The sequence below is a fragment of the Gopherus flavomarginatus genome, chromosome 9 (assembly GCF_025201925.1).
Source record: "Gopherus flavomarginatus isolate rGopFla2 chromosome 9, rGopFla2.mat.asm, whole genome shotgun sequence".
In the NCBI taxonomy this organism is placed as follows: Eukaryota; Metazoa; Chordata; order Testudines; family Testudinidae; genus Gopherus; species Gopherus flavomarginatus.
Window position 1 is genome coordinate 78,084,140 of NC_066625.1, and position 9,774 is coordinate 78,093,913.

A 9,774-nucleotide genomic window follows, 5' to 3' on the forward strand; every position below is an offset into this window, starting at 1 on the left:
CCAGGTGTGATGGTCCTTTGTTCATGCTACTCATGCAATGATAGGGTCCAGGTTGTTAGTGTGTCCTTGTGCCTTTCTGCCTCCCTGGCATCATGTCAAAAGTTGTTCTCTTGTCAGAGTAATTATGAGAGATGGTTGGCTAAAAGGAAATGGAGCGAGGGAGACAACTCCAAACTCCTGTTACTGCAGACACGTGCTCTGGTGAGTTGTACAAAGTAAACTCTTCTAGAGGTAAGAAATCTGCATGACCCTGCCAGCTGCTCTGTGAAGTGACTGACTTCAAAACCACAGCTGCTTTTTGGCTGGGAGTCTGTCTGCTCCAGTGCAGAATTTTAGCTGGCATGCTGGAAAATGAGTTCTGGTTTTATTCAGAGAAACAGTGATGTGAAAATGCTGAATTGTATAAGGTTTTTCTTATGAAATGGGATAAAAATACAGGCTTTAAGATTGTAACAACCAGAAAACTATAGTGATGTGTGGGTAACCAGCAATGTACCAGTGGGTTTGTAAGGGGATATACTTATGAAGAAGGGCTAGTGAGTTCTGACAGAGTTGTGCTGCATCTAGTTATGCTCCATTGGAGGCTGTAATGTTAATCCATATATCCAGACTTCAGTTGGTCCTAGTGTCATAGTTTGGAGCTCTGCTATAATGTTACATTAGCGTGTTGGCTCTGTTGCTATCTCCTAGGATCAAAGTGGGCTTGGAAGCTTTACTGTGTCTTGTGGGTGGGTACAGGCATGCCCTAAAGAGCTGGCTTTCAGACAGACAGCTGCAGCTGGTAGACTTCTCTTGCATCTCTGGATGGTTTGGCTGTTCTTCCAGTGTCTTCCCCTTTGTTTTCTCACTCTGGCAGCTGGCGAAATCCTCTCTTAAAACATCTTCCGCTTCATCTGCCTGACAGAATTGCCATCTGCTTTGCAGTGACTGGAATGCCCAGTGCACTGAGGAATTTAGGGAAAAGTTTATTCATGCACTGTGGGTGGGGAGACAGACTATCGCCAGCTGCTCAGTGAGCTTAGCAGAACCTACTTAAACTTACAGAGGAGACCCGTGAGAGAATCCACTGGTGGTTTAGGAGACCCATAGGGCTTAGATGACAGTCACTAGGGCTGGGGAATGTCTTGTGGAAACTGAAATGAGGCAGCGTGAAGCTAGAGGAAACCTTAACACCCCCAGCCTATAACCTAGTGGGGCAGTCTGACTTGTCAGATGGAGGTTGATGCTTGGTGTCACTGGCCTTAGAAGTGGACACTCTTCGTTAGGTTGCTAATTTGCAAGGATCAACTGAGTTTAACAGAAGCTGTTTATTTTTAACCGATAACTGTACTTAGTAGCAACTATCCCTGGTCCTCAGCTGGGAGCTCTCCAAATGCCTTCATTGTGTGCCAGCTGCCGGTTGGTGCAATGAGAGAGGAATCTCAAGGAAGTGGAGCCCTTCACAGGCGCACACTGTTTAGCTTTCACCTGAAAGACATATCAGGCTTCCGCTCCTGGACATACGCCTTCAGACTTCCCTACGTGGGACTACTCTGAAGACTCTTTCCCCCCCTCACCTGCCATATCTTTCTCCTCCAGCCTTGCTGTGGCAGCTATAGGCCTTGGCTATAAGGCAAAGTAGCAATAGGAGACAATAAACCCTAACTCACTCTGAGCCCCGTTCTCCATTCTTTATGATACAAAACTCCCTGGCTTCAGTGTGGATGTGTGAGGAAGGAACGATCAGGCCCTTCAATGCAATGGGTCTGGCTGCTTGCATTTTTCTAGCCTGTGCCTGGGAGGAGTGGTATGGAGGTGAGCCTGTAGCCAGGCAGCATCTAAGTGTGAGTGCATGGCATGTGATGTTTGGTGGTATGCTTGAGGCACGTGAACAGCTGCACTCGGGCCAGAAGGTGGCCAAGGGAGGTGCGGGCCTACTGCTGTACTCCTGCTGGCCTGCAGGGAGCTCATCCCCAGCGGGTTTCTCACCAGTAAGAAAGCAGGAATGACAGGCGAGGGGAAAGGGAGAACCCCAGCTGGAACTGAACAAATATAACAAAGTGAAAAGTGGGAGGAGGTGACCTGGCCATCTCCAGAGACACCTGTCTGCCAGCCCTGGTCAGATTTGATTTAGAGTGTTAATAGGAGTAGTTGGCTGAGTACTGCATCCCCTCCGAGCAACTATCGCAGTCTTGGAGCTGGTAATTTGATAGCTCCTTGGTGCTTGTCAAAGGCGTAAGCCGGAGCAATGCTGGGATTAGATGTACCTGCTGCCTTGGGAGAGCACACGGGGAGATGCAGCTTTTACCCCTCCCCCATCTCCGGATTGAGCTCTTGCTAATCACTGTAACCATGACAACCAGGGGAGACAGGCCGCAAAAGCAGCTATCAACCTGGCAACGTCCTCGGCACAGGGCAACAAAACCCAGTTAAAACAGCCGCTTGGAGAGGAAAGCGGCCAGCAAACAGCCTGGCCTCTCCTGCTCGGGGAGGGGAGGAGAGGTAGCAGTGCACATGGCTGCTCTGCACATGACTGAGGTCATTTCCCACCCTTTGGCCCAGTGTCTGGGCAAGGCCCCTGTCCTTGTTAAGCCTCCCCAGGGTGGGATGCAGCAGCCTGAGCTAGAAGACAGGAGGCTCAAATGAACCAGCTACTCTGAGCAACCTGCACAAGGACATCTCCTGAGAATGGTGCTAGTCAGCCCTGGAGACAACCCTCTCCCAACCCCGGAGCAGGCTCTTATGACAGCTCCGTTACCAATGGCCAAAGAACCGCTGCTGGAACTATGCTTATGCCACTACTTTCTATGAGGGGATTAGTAGCTAGTGTCACCTGCAGGGTAGGCCTTATGCTCTTGGTCCCTCTTTCTCATTTTCTTTCTTTCCTACCCCGAAGGAAGATTTTTCAGTGCTGTTTATTGCATTTTCTAGCTGGATGCTGAGTCCAGAGTCCAGCCAGGTTAGACCTGCTGATACTGGTAGAGAACTAGCTGTGCACTGTCTCCCTCCGAGCCAGTGTGTGCAGAGCACTGATAAAAGCAAGGGACAGACATGGGAATTAATTCCATTTTTTGGCTAAAATGTGTGCGTATTGGGAGGGAGAAGGAAAGTAGCGCTTGGCAGCCAAACAGTTTGGCTTTCCAACCCCTCATCTAGTTCATTGTCTCTCTCGGCTCATCATGTGCTGAATAAGGGGAAGGTGGGACTGACCTGAAGGGCTGAAAGTACTTTTAAAGCTAGCTATAGCCTAGAGCCATGAGACTATTTTCTTTTAAAGCTGCAATTCTATGTACCCATACTGACTGCTGTGAATCTCGTCTAGCCCTCTCTGCTCTTCCCACCTTGAATGACCATCATTTTGGAGAATAAAATCCCTATTCTGCCTGCACCTGCTTCTTCCAAAAGAGGTTTTAAGTTAAAGAGGAGTTTATAGGAGGGCCTGGCTGGCTCAGAAGCAGGGTGTTGGAAGCGTTTCTCTTCTACAGGGCCCGCTTAAATCCAGCTGTGTTTATCCCTACCCTCCAGTGGTCATTCATTTGACATCTGAGGAATGAGCTGGCTGTGACAATGTTCACTTCCTGCTGCAGAGGCACCCATATCACACCAAGCACCAGCACACAGGGTGGCAATATCAGCAGAGGGCAAAAATGGACTGGCTGCTGCTGGTCAGGCCCGCTGGGAAGGGAGCTTTCTTTGCAGCTGGCCAGCCAGCTACGGTTCTGTGGGTAAATCAAGAATGTCAGTGTGACTCTCGTTGGCATTAAACAGACTGTTTACCAACATGCACAATAAAGAAGCATTTTGGTGCATGTTGGGTGCAACACCGCTTGTTGGAGAGAGTGGTAGGGAGAGAAGCTGCACCTGTTATTCTCCCTCTCCCTAGAATAAGGAGACATGCATTGAGGGGCTGGCACTGGAGGTTAGTCTGACTGTTTGTTTTCTAGACTTTCTTGGGCAGAGTGGTCCTGACTGCTCAGTAAATCAGTCATCTGCTTCTGTTATGGCCCTGCAGGACCAAATGAAGGCCAGATTCCAGGTCTGTGCAATGAGTGGCATGAGGGCTATTCCTGACAATTACTGGAAAAAGTTGCTTGCCTCAAGGCAGGAATAGGAAGAGATTAGAATCATCTTTCAACACTTCAGCCTAGGGACTGATAAGGCAAGTGTGGCTCTTGCTAAGCTCTGTTTTTCTTATGCAACACTCAGTCCAGCCTGCTGTGGGAAATCCAGCCTGTTCTCAGACATGGTAGTTAGTGGAGGAAACAAGGATGTGTGATTAAAATGAACCAGCAGCGAAGCTGTTATCCAAATGGTTTTGGACAAATGTAGGACATGAACCCAGGCCATTCCTGTTTTTCACTTTGGCTTTGCCAATCAGAATCCTAACTGGTGAGATAGCGCAAGTCCTGCACTTGCTCTGATTTGGCCTCACTCTAAAGCAGGGAGCTGCGCATAGCAGCTCTACCCAGCAGCATCTTTGGGAGAACTCACTCGTGGACTGCTGCTCCTGTAGTCTCTCATGCTGACAAAGAATCCATCTCCATAAAGACAAGCAAAGGCAGACAGAGCCTCATGGACATGCCCCTGGAGCATTTCAAAACCAGAGTAGGAGGGAAGGGAAAGTTTTTTGAGGGGTGTCATTTTCACATAGAGAAATTAAAGTTTACTAAAGAGGAGCAAGTTGGGAGTCAATTTCCAATGGGACTGTCAGGCCCGTATTAAAGGTGGCTAAGTGAATACTCCCCCTGGACTCTTCATGCTAGCAGCAGGGGTGCATGGAAACTCCCAGCTGCTTTTTTGGGTATTGGGAGGGAGGAGAGATGGGTTCTTCCCTGCTAGGGAAGGGGAGTGAGTTGTCTGAATAGCCGTAAGTCCTTAGAGTACAGTTACTGCTGCAGTGGTCCCTGCTTGTACAGCCAGACACTTTTGGTAATGCTGAAGGTCAGCATAGGAGAAGATTTGGATAGTTACAGCAGAATATAACCATGCACTTCCTGTACTTTGATCCCAAACTTCTCTTTTCTTGAGTGGCTCCTGTTTCATTCCCTTCATCTTTGCTTAGCATTCAGTCCCCTGCCCCATGTTTGCTCTGCCTACTTCCTGTAGAACAGTAGCTCTAAACTGACTACATTAGCTACTTCCAGGAACAGCCTCAGTTGGCCTGGGCCTAGGGGAAGAGTTATTGGGGCTTTCCAGCTGGTGCAAGATTTCAGTTCAGACAGCAGGAGCACATGCAGACTCTCCAGCACTCTGCAGATATTGGGCCCAGTGAGGGAAGGATCATGAGCATCTGACAAACAAAAGGTAAAGGGGGTGGAGTCAGAGGGACAAGAGAGCTAAGAACACAATGCTTCCTCCTACACTGGTGCTCAGTTTTCTCACCAGCTGTTTAGCTGCCCAGCGGGATCTTGAGTGATCATCGGCAAAAGGAAAATAGCCATTGTCTGCCCACTTCTGTTGGTACCCCCTCCTCAAGAGAAATGTGCTGCCAACCCCCACCATTATCTCAGGAACTTGGATGCTGTTAGCTAGCTGAAAAGCAAAACCTCAACCTCCAAGCACTCACTACTGTTGAGTGCCAATTAATGCCTGAGCCTCTTCCTGGAGAGCATTATGAAAGTAAGAAAACAATCTGAAGATCCTTGACCTAATTTGGTCTAAGAGGTTGCATGCTAAGAACCTGGAGAGGTAACTAGGAAAGGAAAGATGGCCAAGGTAAAGAGGCTTGAGCTGGATTGGTATCAATGATTTGTTTGTAGACTGGAGAATACTGATGCCAGAGTCTCAGTGCACAGGAAGGGCAGAATCATGACCTCATTTGGATCCCCTCCACGCTTCAGAGGAGTTCATAAGGATTCTTAGGAATGTCCAATCATGGAGTTAATTTGATTTACCACCTATAACTGAGCATGATTTTGGCCCACTACCACTTTGCCACTGTAAAGGAGTGTAATTCCACTGCAGCGCTCCTGAGGATTTCTGGTTACAGACATTCCCCCTGGGGTCAGTGAAGGAAAACTAAGCAGAAGCCCTATCCCATGCAGACATTGTGTGAAGTAAACCACCCCAGCTACTGCAGATTATTGGCACTGGAAGCTCTGTCCTCTTCTCTTCCTCACTTGGTGTCAGCTATTAAAGGACATCAGCATCATTTGATTAATGGTTCAATTAAAACATGCAAAGGAATTGGAATTGGGTACCTGACTTGTCACCAACAACCCTTTACAGTTAAACGACAAAGGAAATAGTGAATCACTGGCTCAGCAAACAAGGATGACCACAGCTCCAGCGGGGAACTGCTTGGTGCAGGGGCTAGGAAGGGGGTTCCCTCATGTACAGCAGTGCACTGTGAGGGATGAGTTTTTGTGGCTTTTTGTTCAAAGCACCAACCATAGATGCACAAAGGAGACTTCGGCACCTAGATCCAACCTAAATTCCCGCTAGTGAGCATGCAGAAAGCTGTCTTGTACTTGAAGCAGCTCAGCAATGTCATGCCTACCTCACACCTGAGCCCAAGTGGGATTGACAAACTAACCACTTCCCTGTTCCTGTCTTGCCTGGTGCACGAAGTGTGCTCTCTACTCCAAAAAGGTGATGGTGCCCCTTTTTGTTCTATAGCCCAGGGGTTAGGGCACTCACTACTTACGTGGGAGGCCCAGGTTCATATCCCCAATCTGCCTGATTCAGAAGCAGGGCCTGGAACTCATGTCTCTCACCTCCAAGCTGAATGGCTTTGCCACTGGGCTATAGCAAGGGGGTAGGAGCAGGAGTGCTGCAATCATCACTTTTCTTGCAAAAAAAAAAAAAAAAAAGGAAAAAGAAAAAAGACTGACCGGTGTTAGGCACCAACTCCAGTAAAATGAGCTGAGAATCCGGAGTGGAGGAAGGGGTATGTCTCTGGCCCAGAAAGATAGGTACCTAACTCCCTTTGAGGATAGGATTTAGGCACCTAGGATTTAGGCACCTCAGGCTTATGAATTCCACTAGAGAGCAGAGCAGCTACAAGTTGGGCATGGCCAGTGCACTGCTTAAGTTCCGCTTGTTACTCTAGTCCCAGGTATTGGCCCCTACTAGATGCAGGATAACAGGTTAGCAGGACTAACTGCCTGAGGCAGTATGGCAAACGCTACATTCAATAAGGTAAACTCATATTAGCAGAGTATCCATAAATGAGTAACCGATTTTGCATTTTGATCCCTCACTATAGGAAATTTGGATACGTTCTAGTTTAAAAGAAAGGGTAAAAAATAGCCTATGTTTGTACCATGACAGCAAAGAAGAAAGAGCGGAGTTTTGCCCTCAGTAACAGACTAAACAACTTGTGTTCAGAAAGGCCTGTCTGAGCAGCCTTGAGTCATGAAGTGGAAGCTACAATGGTAGGCAGAAAGTTATCAAAGCAAGGAAGCGAGAAGCCTACCTGTGCCAAGTGAGCACCGGGGCAAACAGAGAACTCTTGAGAGGAGAGAAGTCAAACAGGGACTAGAGTCTGACCAGTACAAAAGTACTAGGACCAAATGGTGCTGCACACAGAGGAGGAGCAGCTAGGCAAGACAGCACGGAACTATACCTCACCCAAGCACTAGGGCAAGCAATTAAAACTTGTAAATCCTGGTAGCTGACTCAAACTGGGTTTTAATTAACGGTTGAAATGGAATTGTAAAGAAATCCTGTAATTAAGTGCTGTTGGGGTCCATTCGTACCCAACAAAGAGCACAACTGAGCACACCGCACCAAAAGTTCCACAGCAGACTTTCATCTGCAGCACAGTGTTTGAAGGTAACTGTCCCACACAAGGGGAGTAAGAGTCCAATTTGGATGCAATTATGCTCTTCTCCAAGGCTAAAAGCTGCAGCATGGGCCTAAGCTTTGCAGAACAAAGAGAGTTAAAACTGCAGCAGAGTCAAGGCTCCCTTGCTCTTCCACTCATGCTTTATGAGCATGGCCTGGGCTCAGATGGTCTCTTTTTCAGCAGTGAAGTCAGGGAGAGAAAGAAGGTGGATGTGGTGGATTTGAATTCACAGATAAGCACTGTAGTTGATGCATTGTGTTTGCAAACAGATGAAGATTATGCTGAGCTGGGGGATTGGAAGAGAAGCAAACGTCAAGATGTTCTATATGGCCAGCTAATGAACAGATGGAAAGGTATTGCCAGCTACTTCTGGCCAGGTACACAAGGATTCTAAGAGAGAGCTAGGCGAACATCAATATTGGATAGGAAGGGAGAGAGACAGGCAACGGGGGTGAGGCAGAACAACAGAGAAGAGATGAGAAACTTCTTTACTGCACATACAGTGAAGTGAGTTTGTTGGATTCATGTGTCTTTCACAAATGCTGAGGAATCAACAGTGTTAAAAGCCCCGGTCTTCATAATTGCTAGAGAGTGGGAAAGGCCAAGATTTACTGTAGATTTGGCCTGGACCTACAGAGAGTATATGTGATGAGCGCATGACTCAAAAATAACAGACCTCCCCATAGCACTTGTTATTTTTCACTCCCTTCTACCATTTACACTTAGAAGCACTTCTTGCTGCCCCAGTGGTGCTCAAGGTAGCATTGGATTGAGCAGCACATAAGCTACTTGTATTCAAGAGTGACTATTTAGTTTGCTCCAGAATATATTATCTTCATCCATTCAGCAATGCTCAGACATGCACCTCTTTAGAACCATGCCATTTTTTTGCTGGCTAGTGAATGTACATGTTCTGGGACGCTGCTAAGTTCCCACAACTACTTGCTGAAGGCAGCACTAAAAATGATCAAGCTTTACCCACATCTCCATGTATGCTCTCTGTCATAAACAGATAGCTAAGGGTTAATGTCTCTTTCACCTGAAGCACCTGACCAGAGGACCAATCAGGAAACCGGATTTTTTCAACTTTGGGTGGAGGGAATTGAGTGTCTGAGTCTTTTGTCTTTTGTCTGCCTGCCTGCTTTCTCTGAGCTTTGGAGAAGTACTTTCTACTTTCTAGTCTTCTGTTTCTAAGTGTAAGGACAAAGAGATCAGATAGTAAGTTCTATGGTTTTCTTTTCTTTGGTATTTGCATGAATATAAGTGCTGGAGTGCTTTGATTTGTATTCTTTTTGAATAAGGCTGTTTATTCAATATTCTTTTAAGCAATTGACCCTGTGTTGTATCATCTAATACAGAGAGAACATTTGTATGTATTTTTCTTTCTTTTTATATAAAGCTTTCTTTTAAGACCTGTTGGAAGTTTTCTTTACTTCAAGGCAGCACTAAAAATGATCAAGCTTTACCCACATCTCCATGTATGCTCTCCCTGGCCATTAATGAAGCATGTGGTTAATATTTTTCTATAGGATCTATAACTGACCCAAACACTGTCCAGGAGGAGATGCTGGGAAGTCAGCAGAAGCCCAGAAAACCCTTTCCTGGGCTTGGGGGGAAAAGCTCTCCTGCCTTTTTGAGTGATTAAATCAAATCAATGGAGAGCCTACAGGAAAAAGCTTCTCTCCTCCATCTTGCAGTCTTGTGAAGAGACTTCCCCCTACTTTAAAACAACTTCCCTTCTGCCCAAATTCACATACACAGAGCTGGGATGAGGTAGGAGGAGTCATTCAAGCCTTGTTTTATTGCCATTGGTTAAATGTAGCCCAACTGGCTCCTCTGAACAGCCTGATTTCATGAGCTTGCTGCACATCTCACAAAGCCATGAAGGTGTTAAACATTGCCTTGTTGCTATGGCACCCTCTCTCTTTAAAGGGGAAGAGAATAGCTAATTACACTGTTTGAGAAACTAAAGAGGAAGCAAAAGAAAAGAGAAATAATGGAGCAGA